At 50.5% G+C, this 7,056-nt stretch overlaps 1 pseudogene; it reads left to right on the top strand.

The window, feature by feature from the left end:
• Positions 1-223: 223 nt before the first annotated feature.
• Positions 224-6,051, top strand: LOC139640457 (E3 ubiquitin/ISG15 ligase TRIM25-like; annotated as a pseudogene).
• Positions 6,052-7,056: the final 1,005 nt, after the last annotated feature.

Below are 7,056 nucleotides of genomic sequence, written 5' to 3'. Positions count from 1 at the left end.
TTCTGTCCACATATTTCCTGTTCCCTCCCCTTTCACAGATCTGCCAGTTTAAAGATGGGTGTATAGAGCATGTTGTGAAGTGCAAGAGCTGACAAGCCCATTCACTGCAGATCAGCACATGAACATGAAGAAAAGGAACAGAGGTTTGGTTTGGATCAGAGCCCAACTTCTTTCTGTTGAGAGAAGTGAAACTATCTGACATTCACTGTCACTGAGAAGTGAAATGGCGCAGTGAGGAATTCAGCTGGACGGGGCAAAACTCTGCTGTTCCATCTGTCTGGATCTACTGAAGGATCCGGTGACTATTCCCTGTGGGCACAGCTACTGCATGAGCTGTATTAAAAGCTGCTGGGATGAAGAGGATCAGAAGAAAATCCACAGCTGCCCCCAGTGCAGACAGACCTTCACACCAAGGCCTGTCCTGGTGAAAAACATCATGTTAGCAGAGTTGGTGGAGGAACTGAGGAAGACAGGACTTCAAGCTGCTCCTCCTTATCGCTGCTATCGCGAGACTATGGGTTGTCTCCTGGGTTTGGGGAACAGACTATTCAGCCAGAGTTAGAATGTGATGTATAGTGTGTCCATTGGGTGCGCTGTTTCTTTTAAAACTTGATTCCTAGGTGACCTCTCCCTCTGACCCGGAAGAAGGTTGGCGACAGGACTATAAAAGGAGGTGCAACGAGATTATCGCAGCTCGGGGGCGGGACCGGACAGCTGCGAGATCGAACGGGGCGACGACTCTCAACGCTCGCCATTCTGCGTAACAGGGACGGTCGTTTCCTACTCAGATGGTGTGACTGTTGTTGTGTGTGTTCTGTGGACTGCGTGTCCTTACTGCTTGCTGCTCTGTGTCTTCCCAGCCTGCTACTGCTGCCGCTCCTGCCGCCGCTCCTGCTGCTGCCACGGCTACTGTTCCGGCCACCATTCCTGCCGCTGCTGCTGCTCCTGCTGCTGCTATGGCTACCGCTCCGGCCACCATTCCTGCTGCTGCTGCCGCTGTTGCTGCCGCTCCCGCTGCTTCTGCTGCTGCTACGGCTACCACTCCGGCCACCATTCCTGCTGCTGCCGCCGCTCCTGCTATTGCTACCGTTCCTGCTACCATCGTGAGCCTTCTGATCCGCCACACGCTGCTGACCACAGATTGCTCCTGCTGCCATCGTGAGCCTTCCATTGTCCATTTCGCGCCTGGACCTGGCCAGTGGCTACTGGCAGGTCGAAGTGGCCCCTGCTGATCGGGAGAAAACAGCATTTACTACACCTGTGGGCCTGTATGAGTTTATCAGGATGCCCTTTGGACTGTGCAATGCCCCAGCCACCTTCCAGAGGTTGATGCAGCGCTGCTTGGGTGATAAGGTACACGATCATTTACTCATCTACTTGGATGATTTGATTATTTACTCCCCAGACTTCGAGACTCACCTTCACCACTTGGAACAAGTGTTCCAGTGTCTTCACAGTCATGGTCTCAAACTGCAGCCCAAGAAGTGCCAGTTCTTCCAGCAACAGGTGAAATACCTTGGACACGTGGTGAGTAGGGAAGGCATCTCTACTGATCCCAGTAAGACCTCTGCCGTCTGCAATTGGCCCATCCCCCGCACAGTAAAGGAGGTAAAGTCCTTTCTGGGTTTTGTTGGGTACTATCGGAGGTTTATCCCAGCATTTTCGAAGATTGCCACTCCATTAAATCGCCTCTTACAGGGTACCACTGGTCGTTGCGCCACCCCAGTCACCTGGCTTCCCGAATGTAAAGCTGCTTTTGAGCAGTTGAAACAGGCCTTGATCAACGCATCGATCCTGGCCTATGCCGACTTCTCCCAGCCCTTCCGAGTGTATGTGGATGCCAGTCTGGAGGGTCTGGGTACCGTCCTGTCCCAAGAACAGGATGGCCAGGAGCGCGTCATCGCTTACGCAAGCCGCAGTCTCATTCCGAGCGGAATGATCAAAACTACAGCTCATTTAAGCTAGAATTGCTGGGGCTCAAATGGGCGGTGACAGAGAAGTTTAAAGACTATCTCTGGGGGACTACCTTCACTGTGTACACCGACAACAACCCCCTAGTTCATTTGGACACTGCTAAATTGGGGGCTGTTGAGCAACGGTGGGCAGCCCAACTTGCCAACTACACTTTCGACATCAAATATCGCCCCGGTACCAGTAATCGCAATGCTGATTTGTTGTCCAGGAACCCAGAAGTAGTTGCTGCGGAGGTCCAACAGACCACTGCAGAGCTGAGCGGCTCCAGTGATCCAGAGGGAGACTCAGCTGGCCAACTGGACCTTGAGGGCAGAGCATGGCAACGCCAGGACCCAGATCTTAGTCTGCTAAGCTCTTGGGTCCAAACAGGTGAGCGGCCAAATCAGGACATCAAACATTCTCTCTCCCCTCAGTTGCGGCAGCTGTTATGTGAGTGGGATCACCTGCGACTACTGGACGGGGTCTTGTTCCAACAGCTGAGGGAGCCGGATACAGGGATAGTGGGCGAGCAACTTGTTCTCCCACAGTCTCATTCGCAGGTGGTATGGAGAGCCTATCACCAAGCCCTGGGTCATGTTGGAGCGGAGAAGGTTTTGTCGGTTCTCCGGCGAAGATTCTTCTGGCCAGGTATGACTAAAGATGTAAATATGTGGACATCAGTGTGCCCCACCTGCTTGGTGAGTAAGGCCGGGCCCAAGTTCCAAGCCCCACTACATTCAATTAAGTGTAGTTACCCATTTGAGGTAATGGGGTTGGATTATCTCTCCTTGGGACGGCCTGCAGATCCATTTCCTTACATCTTGGTAATAACTGATTTGTTTTCTTGCTACACTTTGGCAGTGCCAACTCGAGACCAGACCGCCCTGACTACTGTGAAAGCACTGATGACAGCCCTGATCCAGCCATTTGGGTGTCCTGAAAGGATCCTGACAGATCAAGGGGCCGCCTTCGAGTCTTCACTCATGCAACAACTATGTGAGACGTATGGCTGCACAAAAAGCCGAACTACCCCCTACCATCCCCAAGGTAATGGGTCATGTGAACGCTTTAATCAGACCCTTTTGGGGTTGCTGGGGTCTCTGGAGGTAGGCAGTCAGAATCAATGGCACGTCAAGCTCCCTGCCTTGGTGCAGGCTTATAATAACTCTGTCCATTCGAGTACAGGAATGACACCTCAGTTTGTGGTTTTTGGACGACACGCTCGTTTACCAGTGGACCTGCTCCATGATGTCGGCCCACCGCAGCAAAGGGGGGCCCTGGAAGGATGGGCTCACCAGCATCACCGCACCCTGTTGGATGCCTATATTCAAGTACAGGACAACGCAGCACGTCAACAGGCTTGGGACCAGCAGAGGTACAACCGGTCAGCTAGGGACCTGCCCCTCCTGCCAGGAGAGAGTGTCTTGCTGAGGAACTTCCAGAGACGGGCCCAAGGGAAACTTGCCCCAAGATGGATGCCCTCCCCCTTTGTGGTAGTGTCCCAACCAAGGCCTGAGCAACCAGTGTACGTTATCCGCCCAGAGGGTAAGGAGGGGCCTACTTGCACACTACACCGAATAATCTTCGGCCCTGTGGCTTGATTGAGCTTGTGGTTCCAGAGGAGCGTCCTGAGCACCCGGAGCCAGTCGCTCCGGCCCTGCCTTTTCCTATACCAGGATTCCAAGTTGTTAAGTTTAACCCACAGGGGGTTACGGCGGAAGCCACTGGTCTCGACCGGCCACCCAATCCTCCTGTCACTGCTCCTACCCTCCCCGCCTTTAACACCCCTGCCCCTTTTGACTTTACTGCCCGTGGACCAGTTGTTGTTGAGGCACCTATTGACACTATTCTCCCAGCCCTTGCACAAACTAGTTCCCCTTCTCCTACAGCCCTCTCTGGTAGTGCCCCTAGTGGTACAACCCTTTTGGAGCCCCCCTCCAAAATGCACGCTGAGTTGGTTTGCCCAGGTAGATTGACCAATGCTGAATTGCCAATTCCAGGGTGGGATCAGAGGGAGAGGATAGACAGTATACCAAAAGAGCCCCATTCCCGTCGATCCAAGCGCAGTAACTTTGGGGTACCTCCGAGGCGTTATCAATAGGCCGGTGGTCGGGACGACCACCCTAAAGCCAGCGGGGAAATGTCGCGGATGGAGGCGACATGATTTGGGACTATGGGTTGTCTCCTGGGTTTGGGGAACAGACTATTCAGCCAGAGTTAGAATGTGATGTATAGTGTGTCCATTGGATGCGTTGTTTCTTTTAAAACTTGATTCCTAGGTGACCTCTCCCTCTGCCGCTCCTGCTGCCGCTCCTGCTGCTGCTATGGCTACTGCTCCGGCCACCATTCCTGCTGCTGCTGCTGCTGTTGCTGCCGCTCCTGCCGCCACTTCTGCTGCTGCTACGGCTACCGCTCCGGCCACCATTCCTGCTGCCGCCGCCGCTCCTGCTATTGCTACCGTTCCTGCTACCATCGTGAGCCTTCCATTGTCCATTCCGCGCCTGCTCTCTTGCGGAGCGGGGAAGGAAAACAGGAGGACGCTGATCGCGCCCGATAAGTACATTTTTTATTTCCCAACTCACCAGGAAAGGACAGAGTGCGTTCCGGTTGTGAGTTGGGACGGATACTTTTAAAGTCTTATTTTGTTTCTGTTTTGTTTCTTGTATTAGGTGTAATGTCTTGTTTGTATAAATGTGGGTTAATTTTATCCTACAATTGTTACATGTTTCCAGGTTAAGATAGCTAATGGGGTTGCTCTTCTACAAAGCCTTAACTGCAACTCTTCGTTTGTATTTCTGCAGTGTCTGCCGTAATATCAGTTTGTAGTGGAGTGGAATTATGAGTGCAGTGCAATGGTAAATTCCAGTGAGGATCTGAAACTTTAATTGGAGTGAGTTGGTGTGAAGTTCACCTTGCAGACAAAAGGTTGTCAGTGCAGGCGAAGTAATCGTGGGATAATTGTCGAACAGCTATGCTACTTATAACCTTTGTTTAATTGGTTTATTTACTAGTTGATTTCTTTGTGTAGGAATATTTTAATAATAAAGATTGTATTTTTTTTTACTTCTAACTGCTGTGGTGGTCATTGGGGGATCCAGAGAGCCATTTGGCCTGCCATTTGTGGTGACAATGTCTGCACTGGGAGAAAGCTGAAAGCCCTAAAGGCCTGTCTGGTGTGTCTGGCCTCTTACTGTGAGCAGCACCTCCAGCCTCACTATGATGCAGCTCCATTAAAGAAACACAAGCTGTTGGAAGCCACCGTAAAGCTTCAGGAGAACATCTGCTCTCGTCATGACGAGGTGATGAAGGTTTTCTGCCGTACTGATCAGCAGTGTATCTGTCTTCTCTGCTCCATGGATGAACATGAAGGCCACAAAAAAGTCTCAGCTGCAGCAGAAAGGACCGAGAGGCAGAAAGAGCTCGGGGTGAGTCGGCAACAAATCCAGCAGAGAATCCAGGACAGAGAGAAAGATGTGAAGGTGCTTCAACAGCAGGCGGAGGCTATCAATGGCTCTGCTGATAAAGCGGTGGAGGACAGTGAGAAGATCTTCACTGAGCTGGTCCGGTTCATTGAGAAGAGAAGCTCCGATGTGAAGGAGCGGATCAGATCCCGGCAGAAAGAGGAAGCGAGTCGGGCCGAAGAACTTCAGGAGAAGCTGAAGCGGGAGATCGCTGAGCTGAGGAGGAAAGACGCTGAGCTGGAGCAGCTCTCACACACAGAGGATCACATCCATTTTCTACACAGTTTCCCCCTCGCTGTCACGTCTCAGTCAATCTACAGACTCACCCGGCACCAATATCCGTCCTCTGCGCTACTTTGAGGATGTGACTGCAGCTGTGTCAGAGGCCAGAGATAAACTACAGGGCATTCTTACAGAGGAATGGCCTAAGATCTCATTGACAGTGACTGAAGTGGATGTTTTACTGCCACAACCAGAGCCCAAGACCAGAGCTGAATTCTTACAATATTCACATCAGATCACACTGGATCCAAACACAGCAGGCACACTGCTGTTACTATCTGATGGGAACAGAAAAGCAACATGTATGAGTGAAGAACCCAGACAGATTCACTCACTGGTGGCAGGTCCTGAGTAGAGAGAGTCTGACTGGACGTTGTTACTGGGAGGTGGAGAGGAGGGGGGAAGGTTCAATAGCAGTGGCATATAAAGATATTAGCAGAACAGGGAATGAAAGTCGATTTGGATACAATGACAAGTCTTGGGCATTATATTATTACAACAATAGTTATCAGTTCATACATAACAATATCGAAACTCCCATCCCAGGCCCTCAGTCCTCCAGAGTAGGAATGTACCTGGATCACAGAGGAGGTATTCTGTCCTTCTACAGCGTCTCTGAAACCATGACTCTCCTCCACAGAGTCCAGACCACATTCACTCAGCCTCTCCATCCTGGATTTATGCTTGGTTATGGAGCCACTGCTGAGTTGTGTAAGATCAAGTAGACAGGAGTGATTAAAGCAGCAATGTGTGAGATTCTGTTTATGATTTTTTTTTAAAACGTTTTATTTTATCTCCATCTTTGTTGCTCAGCGCTCATTGCTGTGGTGTTTCTGCACTGCACTTCCCAGAGATCACCTGTCGATCAAACAGTGTGGGTGGGACTGTGACGTCTTTTTCCTTGGATTTTCTGTTGATGCAGTTTCAGTTTCTGTAGGTGGCGCTCTTTGTCTTTCCTTTTCTTTGTGTTATATCAGTCAGTGATAGAGAGTATCCAAACTTACATTTATTCATATGAAAACATAAATTTATCAACTTAACGTAGAAACCAGCGCAGATCCGAGCGCAGAAATCATCTTACGACAGGGTTCACGTGTGATTCATGAAACGTTTGTATCTCGCCGTAAGAATGATCGGCGTTGATAAATGTGGCAGCTGAAAACAATCCTCATTTAAATATCACGCCCCTAAATATTCTCGGTTCAGAGGCCTCGCCCCCAGAGTTTACAACATGGAGATGCATAATACGTCCAAGAAGAGAAACTTCTCCGACCTCGAAATAGAAACTCTAACGTCGCAAAGTCCAACTGAACCAATTAGTTCTATTTGGCAGCCTGAAAATTGGCATCAAAGGAAGTCG

This window comes from Centroberyx affinis, unplaced genomic scaffold (assembly GCF_046629955.1).
Source record: "Centroberyx affinis isolate AG114_WGS23_722 - 3 ecotype Tasmania unplaced genomic scaffold, CSIRO-AGI_Caff_v1 ptg009476l_1, whole genome shotgun sequence".
NCBI lineage: Eukaryota > Metazoa > Chordata > Actinopteri > Beryciformes > Berycidae > Centroberyx > Centroberyx affinis.
Note: the sequence above shows the minus strand (reverse complement) of the source record. Positions and strands in the feature narration are given on the sequence as shown.